Consider the following 11,888-nt stretch of genomic DNA (forward strand, 5'->3'; position numbering starts at 1 on the left):
ATAAATAATGCTGCAGTGAACATAAGGGTGCATATATCCTCTTGAATTAAAGTTCTCTTTTTCTTTGGGTGAACACCCAGTAGTGGAATTCCTGGATCATACGGTTTTTCTCTTTTTAGTTTTGGGGGGAACCTCCATTCCCTTCTCCACAGTAGCTGTATTTATTTACATTGCCACCATCAAAGCGCCAGAGTTTCTTTTTCTTCACATCCTCACTGACTCTTGATACATCTTGTCTTTGATTCTAGCCAGTCTGACAGGTGTCAGGTGATATCTCATGTGGTTTTGATGTGCATTTTCCTGATGATGAGTGATGCGGAACATCTTTTCTTTTGTCTGTTTGCCATCTGCATAATGTCTTCTTTGGAAGAATGTCCATTCAGGTGTTCTGCCCATTTTAAATTGGACTATTTGGGTTTTCCATATAAAGAATCATGTCATTTGCGAAGAGAGAGAGTTTGACTTTTTCGTTGCCAATTTGGATACCTTTTATTTCTCTTTGTTGTCTGATTGCTGTTGCTAGGACTTCCCTATGACCCTGCAATTGCACTCCTGGGTATTTACCCCCAAAGATACAGATGTCGTGAAAAGAAGGGCCATCTGTACCCCAATGTTTATAGCAGCAATGGTCACAGTTGCCAAACTGTGGAAAGAACCAAGATGCCCTTCAGTGGACGAATGGATAAGGAAAATGTGGTCCATATACACTATGGAGTATTATGCCTCCATCAGAAAAGATGAATACCCAACTTTTGTAGCAACATGGATGGGACTGGAAGAGATTATGCTGAGTGAAATAAGTCAAACAGAGAGAGTCAATTATCATACGGTTTCACTTATTTGTGGAGCATAACAAATAGCATGGAGGATATGGGGAGTTAGAGAGGAGAAGGGAGTTGGGGGAAATTGGAAGGGGAGGTGAACCATGAGAGACTATTGACTCTGAAAAACAATCTGAGGGGTTTGAAGTGGCGGGTGGCTGGGAGGTTGGGGTACCAGGTGGTGGGTATTATAGAGGGCATGGATTGCATGGAGCACTGGGTGTGGTGCAAAAATAATGAATACTGTTATGCTGAAAAAAAAATTGGACTATTTGGGTTTGGTTTTGTGTGTGTGTTTTGTTTGTTTGTGTGTGTGTGTGTGTGTGTTGAGTTGTGGAAGTTCTTTATATATTTTGGATGTTAACCCCTTTATTGGATATCTCATTTACAAATATCTTCTCCCAGTCAGTAGGCTGGCTTTTTGCTTTGTTGATGGTTTCCTTCTCTAGGCAAAAGCTCAGTTTGACTTAGTCACATTTGTTTATTTTAGCTTTTCTTTCCCTTGCCTGAGGAGACATGGCTAGAAAAATGTCCCTAAGGCCAATGTCAGAGAGATTACTATGTTTTGTTCTAGAAATTTTATGGTTTCTGGTATCACATTTAGGTTCTTTTTTACTTATTTATTTATTAAATTTCTTTTCAGTGTTCCATAATTCATTGTTTATGCACCACACTCAGTGCTCCATGCAATACATGCCCTCCATATACCCACCATCAGGCTCACCCAACTTCCCACCCACCCCGCCCCTTCAGAACCCTCAGATTGTTTTTCAGAGTCCATAGTCTCTCATAGTTCACATTTAGGTTCTTAAACCATTTTATCTGCCCTTATTTTAGTGTGTGGTCCAGTTTCATTCTTCTGCATGTAGCTGTCCAGTTTTGTCAACATCACTTATTGAAGAGATTGTCTTTCCCCTGTTGTATATTCTTGCCTCCTTTGTCATAGATTAACTCACCACGTAAATGTGGGTTTATGTCTGGACTGGCTGTTCTGTTCCTGCATCTATGTGTCTCTGTGTCAGTACCATAACTGCTTTGATTACTGCAGCTTTGTAGTGTATCTTGAAATCCGGGGTTGTGATACCTCCAGTTTTCTTCTTCTTTCTTAAGATCACTTTAACTCTTTGGAGTATTTTGTGATTCCATACAAATTTTAGAATTTTTTTCTAATTCTTGTGGAAAATGCTGTTGATATTTTGACAGAGATTGCATTGAATCTGTAGATTGCTTTGGATCTGGTTGCTCTTTTAAACCATGACTTTTTTTTTTTCTGTGCCCCAGGGTGACCAGGGCTAGTATGGGCTGGGGACTTAGGGGTTGCTGAGGTGACAGACTGGCTATGGCACCTGGACCCTGCTCGCTTCTGCACTGTCAAGGTGGAAAGGGAACATAAACTGTGGTGCTCACCAGCTCCCCTGAACCTGAAAGAGTTCCAGAATCTCCCCTGTCATTTGCCAAGGTTCTAGGGATGGTTGCTTTATATTCTAGTTGCAGCATTTTTTTTCTGTGCTTCAAAGCAGATGAATTTACTCATGGTCCCTAGGTACTGTCCTTCCTCACTGCAGTTCATGGCATCAAGCATGGGGGTTTCCTTCATTGCTGTCTCCATCTCTCTTGCCATTCTCTATGTGGTCTCTATCTTTGGTTGTGCACAAGCTGTTAGGTCAGTGCCCAGTTCTTTTTCAGGAGGAATAGCTCTATAAATAGAGCATGTGTCCATGGAGGTGTTAAGTTTAGGGCCTTCCTAAGTCACCATTTGGGACCCTCCCACTCAACCATAGAGACATTTTAAATATAAAAACAAAGAAATATTGAAGCTGAGAGATTGGAAAAAGAGTCACTATGTAAACATTCACCCCAAGGAGCTAGTATAGCTATCCTAATATCAGACAGAGTAAATTGTGAGGCAAAAAGCATCACCCAAGAGAAAGAGGGACCCTTTATGATGATCAGGGAGTCAGTCCAATAGAAAAATAGCACAATCTCAAATTCTTGCACATCCAATAACTTAGCTTCAAAATACAAAAAGTTAAAAAAAAAAGACATATCTGAAATTGATGGAGGGAAATCATTGATCAAGTTCAAAACTGATCTGGAGAGTAAGTTACTACTAATTACACATTTGCCCAACTTTAACCTTCAAAGGATTTGCACCATCATTTTGGGGTATCTCCTCTCCCACTGCTTCCCTGACTTGGGGTTTTGGCTCTGGAGTTCACCCACTTCCTTTCACCCACGGGGGAAAAAGCCTCCCCTTACTTTTCTGTAATCCCTGGGACCGCCCTTAGGGACTAGTTACTCCTGTCTCCCTAGAATTCTTTGTACTTCAGCTATCTCTGTAGGATGCTGTATAATGTGCCTCTAGTAAAGGAAGTAAACTCAGTCTCTCTTGCTGAGGGTAGGACTGGGGGGATGGGTGAAACAATGGGCAGACTGTCATTAACAAACCTAGAAACTACTATCTTGAGATACTAATTTGTAGAGTTCCCCCCCCCCACTTCCTTATACAATAAGCAAGTAGTCCCATGGAAGAGTAAAATTAATAGAGAGGGATTAACAGAGCTGAGAACAGTTCATGCTGAGCTTTGGGACTCTGAAATAGCTTTTGGGAATCAAAAAGTGAGGTTTGAGTCAGGAAGCTCTTGAAGAAACATGGAGCAAGGAGAGAGACTAGAGGAATTGCCAGACAACCACATCCCAGTGCCACATTACCACTTCTTCCCCCAGGAGGCTCTCAGCAGACTACGTACCCCTGGAGGCGTTTGCCAAGCCCCTTCCATACTCTCCTAGATTGTCATCCTTTCTACTTCAGTGTTTTAGGGTTCTCATGGGCCGCATATATATGTTAGGAATACTTTCAGCTGCAAGCAACAAAAAAATAAAATTAGCAGTACCTTAAACATTAGAGGTTTATTTTTACATGTAATAAAAAGGCTAGGGGTGGGCAGTTGTTCTGTAAAAATACAGATTTCCCCAAGAATCCTGAGAACAGGATTCAATTAGTTCTGGAGTGATCTCCAGGGATATATAATTCTAGACTCTTCCCAACTGATCCTAATTTGCAACCAAATGTGGGAGTCACTCTTTCCTAGTTAACTGCACCTGCTGTGCTACCCCCTTTTCTCAGTTTTCAGAGTCCTTTAGCTTCCAAAGGAGTCAGCAGCACTACCAGTGAACACTTGATTCATTTATTCATTCAAATGGTTAACAAACAGTAATTGTTCACTTTTTATATGACAGACACCAGTTCTATGAGAGGTTGTGAACTGGGCTTAGAAACATGAAGATTTATTAACATTCTCAAAGTAGGTAGAATTTCTACAGAATCTATTTTAAGAACTTTTCTTTTCCCGTTGAGGAAAGATGGGGTAATTATCCAAGTAAACATGATGTATTAAACACCTTTTTTGTCTCCATTTCCTCTCAAAACCTCTTCCCACAATATAAAGATTTTGTTGAAGGCAACAAGAATGGAAAGAGAGATGTGAACACATCTCCCTTGGCAATTGAAAAACAGATAACTGGTGATGAGTAACTCAGAGACTGTGTGGGGGGTGCAGAGAGGATGCAGGAAGCTAACAGATTGGCCCCATAGAGCTTCTGAAAGGCACAGGATTGGAGGTACAAGGAACTGCTCCAGAGCTGGGGTGTTGGTTAAAAGCCTATACTAAATGCAGGGAGATCCCTAGATCCCTCCCCGACCTACCCCATGAGGCATGTCCATCGTCCAACAGAAAACATACTGGAGAAGGAGACTGAGATCCAGTCAGCATTCTGAATGAATGGTGAGAATCACTAGTAACTTTTCCCACCAATGCTTCTGAGAATCCTGGTGGCCTAGCTTAGACACCTGAGGCAGCAGCCCAGGGGAACTGAGTTCTTCAAAGAAAAATTTATAGACAATGATTACTGGGAATCCTAATCAAACATAGAAATTCAGAGAAAACTGAGACAGCACAAAGAGCAGAATAAGTTGTCAGGAAAATCGTATCTTCAGGGAGGTAATAAAAGATAATTCTGTCAACAAAAAAGGAACAGATGGGCTCATAGGAAAAAATGAGTTCTCAGTTTTAAAAAAAATAAAAGCAGAAAAAAAATTTCAGTAGAATCCAAGCATGTTTTAAGTGAAACTACCTGCGGGTGTATTCCACCAAAAAGAGGGACTAAATCAGGAAAAAAGAAGACATGGGATTCAAGAAAAAGGAATCCAATTCAAAGAAGTTGGATAACACATCAGAGCAGGAAGCCAGTGGGCTCCAGAGGGAATATGTTAAAAATTTAAAAATCAACAGAATACTTGACATACTTTAGTTATTCTTTTAAAGATTTATTTACTTATTTTAGAGGAGGGGGATGAGGGGCAGGGAGAGAGAATCTTCAAGCAGTCTCCCCACTGAGCACAGAGCCTGATGCAGGGCTTAATCCAATGACCCTAAGATCATGACCTAAACCAAAACCAAGACTTGGACCCTTAACCAACTGAGCCATCAAGGCACCCCAAATTTGAACTATTAAGAGAAGGTTAACAGTTTTGGCAAAGAGTTGAAGGAACATTAGGGATAGGTATAAATCAAAACTTAAGATAATTTTGTACTCAGGGAGGGGAAAAAAGTTGCATAACAAAGGAAACATTATTAGTGCATGTTGCACGACTTAACTGGGGAAGATATTTACAATAATCAAAACAGTGTTAACTTTGAATACAGATTTAACCAAATATTATGATATATTTATGTTGGAAGAATGAGGAGAACAAGGTTGCTGAATCTTTGTCTTTTATAGGAGGAAGTCAAGAGTTTAACTCTGAAAAGTCAATAGGGAAGCATATTATTTAGATGCATGGAAGAAAGATCCAGAAGAAAGCAGCTTAGCCAGTTGAAAGTGACACTTCCATGTCTCTGATGAGTAGGGCCATGTGGGAAATGGTAGTCTGTCAGACCACAGGGAATTTTTCCAGTCAACAAATCCCAGACTTTTGTGATTCTTTCCCCCTAGTTCACTGGGTTCAGCCAGAGTCCTCCCTTGAGGTTTGCCAAGTGTAAGCTCTGAGGCACACACAAACACACACAATGAACTTTATCTGAACTTTGTTCATCCTTTTTTTCTGAGCCAAAATTGTCATAACAAATAGGGAAAGGGCCAGAGCCCACACAGATAAGTGGGGTGTTAGTGCAGCAGGTCTGTTTTCTGAGCCTCTTGCATCTGTGTTTCCTATCAACATGAACTCTGAGTGGCTTCCCTAGGCATCCCAAATACCAGGCACTCAGTACACGTTTGAATGAACGAATGAGTGAACGAATGGTCAACAAATGAACCCATTATTTTTTCATACATTATGAATGCCTACAAGCCAGGACCAACACTATCTTCCCTCTAATGCTTTTTTCTGATTCACTCAGATTTAATGGCCTATTGTGTGTGTTGTTATATGAAGTAGTCACCTCTAATGTACAAGGAACCTCCTGCCTTCAAAGATTACAGTCTGTTTGGGGAGGCAAAATGTGAATAAACAAGTTTAAGCATACAGCCACGGATAGCTGAGCAGAGGGTGCAAAGAAGCTACTATGGGATTTGAGCTCATATGGGATATGGCTCTGGCTCAGGGAGGCGTGACTTTCCCAGTACTGGCTGCAAAATCCCTAGGGTGGTTTCCAAGCATTTTGCTCACAGCGGAGCTGGGAAATGGGAAGATGGGAAGAAAGTGTCATACCAAGTAACACTCTTGTTGACAAAAGTCAGCAAAGCACAGATTTGGTTGGTATCCCACAAGCATTCTCATATTTGCGTTAGTACTTTCCCTCTAAAGAAGAAAAATAACAGTTCCTCTGGTGATGAAATCTCACCAGTCTTTCCTTCCCATCATGAGAGAGGTACCACTGTTTGCCTGCTCTGCTCTCTCCATGACTGCAGATGTCAACTGACTTCCCCCATTTGGGTATTTCTTCCCACTGGAACAATGATCAAAGACTTTTTTTTAAAAGATTTTATTTATTTATTTGACATAGCTGGGGAGAGCACAAGCAGGGGGGAACAGCAGGCAGAGGGAGAAGGACTCCCCACTGAGCAGGGAGAGTGATGTGGGACTCGATCTCAGGACCCTAGGATCATGACCTGAGCCAAGGCAGATGCTTTGCTGACTGAGCCACCCAAGCGCCCCCGAATGATCAAACCATTATACAGGAGTAGCTAAGAGAACTTTCACTGCTTTGGGCTTCTTTTGGCGTTTTCTAGTTCTGGAACTCTTTGTCTCAACTCCTATGTTTTCCTGTGGCACCACATTCATGACCAGCCGCACCAATTCACGTGAGAGTAGCCCCTTCCATTTTCTAGGAGGAATATCCTGATAGAGCAGAACTCTTTCTCTTACTCTGCACTTCAGATTTAGAGGTTCAGACCTCAAAACACAAAGGCTTTATTTCTTTAGCTCTGGCGGCTTTACTTTTATTTACTTGTATAGAATATCCAGAAATGCAGTATTCTTTCAGTTTTGTAAATAGTTCTTTTTAGCAAAATGCACACCTTTGGCATTTAAATGTCCCTGCCTTTGGGAAATAAGGTAATTACAAGAGGAGTTGAACCTTTAAAAGTTCCTTAAGCTCTATAAGATGGTTCCTTCTCTATGTGTAGAGTGCTGAGTTCTAACTATGTGCATCCAGAACAGAGCCTGGCATAGAGAAGTCTCTGGATAAATGTTTTTAGATGAATGAAAAATCAGAACCTTTCATCTGATGGCCATAAGGTCATCCCACCATACTATGAGAGTGTTAGACAGTTCTATTTTGTGTTCTCTTCAAATCTACGTGGCCATCCTGCAAACCCACATAGATTCTACCTATTTTGTTTGAGGCTGCTCTGGGAACCAGCTTATGACGATTAATCTAGTGCCTATATATCTCAAGTGTAAGGGAAAGGGACTCTGTCCTGGCTCTTTCCAAATAATCTTTTTCATAAGGCCAGCTCTAGGATGACAGGGCTGTAGCTACCACTTTGCATGAACTATACAGGCCATTAGCATGGTTTATCACATAGAAAAATCTCTGTGTAGGAGAAAGCGGCTGGAGGTTTCACCTTAGAATTCACGGGGAGAAGGTCCCAAAAACCTGCCCCAGTCATGCTCCATTTAAGGATTCTGCTGTGGGGGCTAAGCACCTACAGTGGGAAATGACAGACATGATCTGTGCTTTTAAGGAACTTGCAATCTCATAGAAGAGGCCAGAAGTTAGAGTCTGTGAGGCACCTGAGGTGCACTTGTCCCAGACAACCGCAGAGAGTGTCCTCCAAGAACTAAAACCAGGCCAAAGCAGGTGGACAACAAGAGTGTTCCAGCAGGGGAACAGCAGGTGTTAAGGCTCATAGGTGAGAAATGCTGTAATGTATTGGCCTAAGCCTGGAATAGAGAAAGCAACAGGAAGAAGCAGCTGCAGATGAAAAGGGTGAGGGAAACAGTGAGCAGATCACACAGGAATCATGTTAGGAGATTTGAGCTTTATCTTGAGAGTAATGGGAAGTCATTGAAGTATTTCAAGCTGATTAGAAACATAATTATATTTGCTATTTAGAAATATCAGATAGTGATTTAAACCAGCAGAGCAGAAGTAGAGATAAAGAAAAGCAACAGAATTTAACAGTCTCTAAGGAGACAATATATGGGGGGGGGGCGCTGGATAAATTGGATGAGAAGCAGGGGAAGTCAGGATGAAGCTGCAGGCTCCCAGAATTAACAGCTGGGTGAATGGAGATGCCATTCCCTGACCTAGAGCTCACAGAGGAAGAACAGATTTGGAGAATGTAGGAAGATGATTGATTCAGTTTGAACCGGTTGAATTTGAGTTACATGTAGGAAAGCCAAGTATAGATAAATAGATAAATGTCTATTAGATGGTTATGTATTTGCGTGTAGAGTTCATCAGAGAATGTGGGCTGAAGACAAGGATTTATTTGGACAGCATCAGCACAAAGATGGCAACAAAAACCGTGGAAGTGGATGAGAGTGTGTAAAAGGAGAAGAGAAAACAAGAACAAAACCCTGAGGAGCACTAATATTTAAAGGCAAGATTTAAAAAAGAGAGAGGATGGGGTGCCTGGGTGGCTCAGTGGGTTAAAGCCTCTGCCTTCGGCTCGGGTCATGGTCCCAGGGTCCTGGGATCAAGCCCCACGTTGGGCTCTCTGCTCGGTGGGGAGCCTGCTTTCACCTCTCTCTCTCTGCCTGTCTCTCTGCCTACTTGTGATATCTCTGTCAAATAAATAAATAAAATCTTTTTTAAAAAGAGAGAGAGAGAGAGGAATCTATAGCATAGATTGAGAGGAAAGAGCCAGAGAGTTGGGAGAAAACCCAGGAATGTGGAGTCACAGAAACAAGAGAGCTAGAGTTATAGGTGTGGGTGGACAGCATTGTCCAGTGATGCTGAGAGATTAAGCAGCATAAAGGTGGAAAAGTATGTGTTGGATTTAGCAGCAAAGCTGTTTTTTTGAGTTGAATTCTGTCCCCCAAAATTCATATGTTGTTTAACCCCTAGTACCTCAGAGTGTGACTATGTTTGGAAATAGGATCTTTAAAGAGATAATTAAGTTAAAAATGAGGTCATATGGGTGGGGTTTAATCCAATATGACTGGTGTCCTTTTAAAAAGATATTAGGTCACAGACACACACAGAAGGAAGACTATGTGAAGACAAAGGGAGAAGGCAGCCATCTTCAAGCAAAGGAGAGGTCTCAGAAGAAACCCACCCCTCCCAACACTTTGATCTTGGACTGCCAACTTGCACAACTATGAGAAACTAAATTTCTGTTGTGTAAGCCACCCAGTCTATGGTATGTTGTGGTGGCAGCCCTTGCAAACAAACATAGCAGTCGTGGTGACTTTGATGAGAGGTGCTGCTTTGAGAATAGCATGATGGAATTTGAGGCAACAGGAATCAAGGAGTGAGCAAGAGAAAATGTCCAGTAATTATAGAAAATATTTAAAAACTCTGTGAAGGGAAAGAGCAGGCATGGGTGATACCTGAAGGAGGCTGTAGGTTAATGGAGGGGAATTGACTAATTAGTTGCTGGATTAGTTAGTTGATTTTAAAGTGATACAACTAGTCATTAATAGGTCTCCAACTGAAAAATCAGAGCACATTTCAAGAAGGTCAGTTTTCGATTCCAAGGCCAGAATTTAACTAAGACCAAGCCAACACATCCATTCTGGTCAGGTCCCTAGAGCAGCACTCTCGGATTAAGTAGCCACTGGATGCATGTACTTATTGAAATTGAAAATAATTAAAATTGAATAAAATATACAATTCAGTACCTCAGTCATACTTGCCCCCTTTAGTTGTTCAATGGCGGCAAATGGCTAGTGGCTGCCATATTAGGCAGTACAGATATCATTGGACATTTCCATCATCATAGAAAAGTCAATTGCCAATGCTGCCCCAGAGTTATTTAAATTGTTATTAAGTGAAGGGCTGATGCAAGCTCCATTGTTGTCACATGGTACAGTTTATTATTTTTTTTAAGATTTTATTTATTTATTTGACAGACAGGGATCACAAGTAGGCAGAGACACAGGCAGAGAGGAGGAAGCAGGCCCCCTGCCGAGCAGAGAGCCCGATGTGGGGCTCGATCCCAGGACCCTGAGATCATGACCTGAGCCGAAAGCAGAGGATTAACCCACTGAGCCACCCAGGCGCCCCACATGGTACAGTTTAAATGAATGGGGGAAGGTCAGCAAGAGATTGAATATTGTTCCCAAGTCATGTGTCCTTCAAGAAAGATATGCTTAGGCTAGACACAGATGGATACAGCCATCCTTATGCTCCAGAACAGAGAACCCCTGTGGCTCTTTTTTGCTGTGGACTTTGAGATTGAGAGCAGGTAGTAGAACCTGACTGAGGGTATGGCTGGAGAATTTTGTGGTCAGAAAGCCTGGTAGTGGAGATAACCTCCTACCAGCTGACTGGAGGTCCCTCTGCTGGGAGCCAGGAAGGAAATTGAGTCATGAAAGTCCCATGAAACTGCTTCACTGAGTAGCTTGTTGCCAGGAACCAAAAAATACCCTAAAATGTCATCCAAGGTACAAGCCTACTTGGGTCTCCTCACTAAGTCTCTTTATGTTACACCAGGATTAATTTCCCTGGACTTCCCAAGCACTGTAACTGTCACTAGAAAGGGTGAACTAGTTTAATTTTCTTTAAGCATTCTACTGGTACCTGTTGTTGTTGTTGTTAAAGTTGATTTACTTGTTCCTTTTCTTTTTTTTAATTAAATTTTTTTTATTTTTTTGTAAACATATAATGTATTTTTATCCCCAGGGGTACAGGTCTGTGAATCACCAGGTTTACACACTTCACAGCACTCACCATAGCACATACCCTCCCCAATGTCTATAATCCCACCCCCTCTCCCGGCCCCCTCCCCCCAGCAACCCTCAGTTTGTTTTGTGAGATAAAGAGTCACTTATGATTTGTCTCCCTCCTGATCCCATCTTCTTTCATTTATTCATTTCCTACCCCCCAAGCCCCCCACAGTGCAGCTCCACTTCCTCATATCAGGGAGGTCGTATGATAGTTGTCTTTCTATGATTGACTTATTTCGCTAAGCATAATACCCTCGAGTTGCATCCACATCTTCACAAATGGCAAGATTTCATTTCTTTTGATGGCTGCATAGTATTCCATTGTGTATATATACCACATCTTCTTTATCCATTCATCTGTTGATGGACATCTAGGTTATTTCCATAGTTTGGCTATTGTGGATATTGCTGCTATAAACATTCAGGTGCATGTGCCCCTTCGGATCACTACATTTGTATCTTTAGCGTAAATACCCAGTAGTGCAATTGCTGGCTTGTAGGGCAGCTCTATTTTCAACTTTATGAGGAACCTCCATGCTGTTTTCCAGAGTGGTTGCACCAGCTTGCATTCCCACCAACAGGGTAGGAGGGTTCCCCTTCCTCCACATCCTCGCCAGCATCTGTCATTTCCTGACTTGTTAATTTTAGCCTTTCTGACTGTTGTGAGGTGGTATCTCATTGTTTGGTTTTGATTTGTATTTCCCTGATGCCGAGTGATGTGGAGCACT

This window comes from Mustela nigripes, chromosome 2 (assembly GCF_022355385.1).
Source record: "Mustela nigripes isolate SB6536 chromosome 2, MUSNIG.SB6536, whole genome shotgun sequence".
Classification (NCBI taxonomy): Eukaryota; Metazoa; Chordata; class Mammalia; order Carnivora; family Mustelidae; genus Mustela; species Mustela nigripes.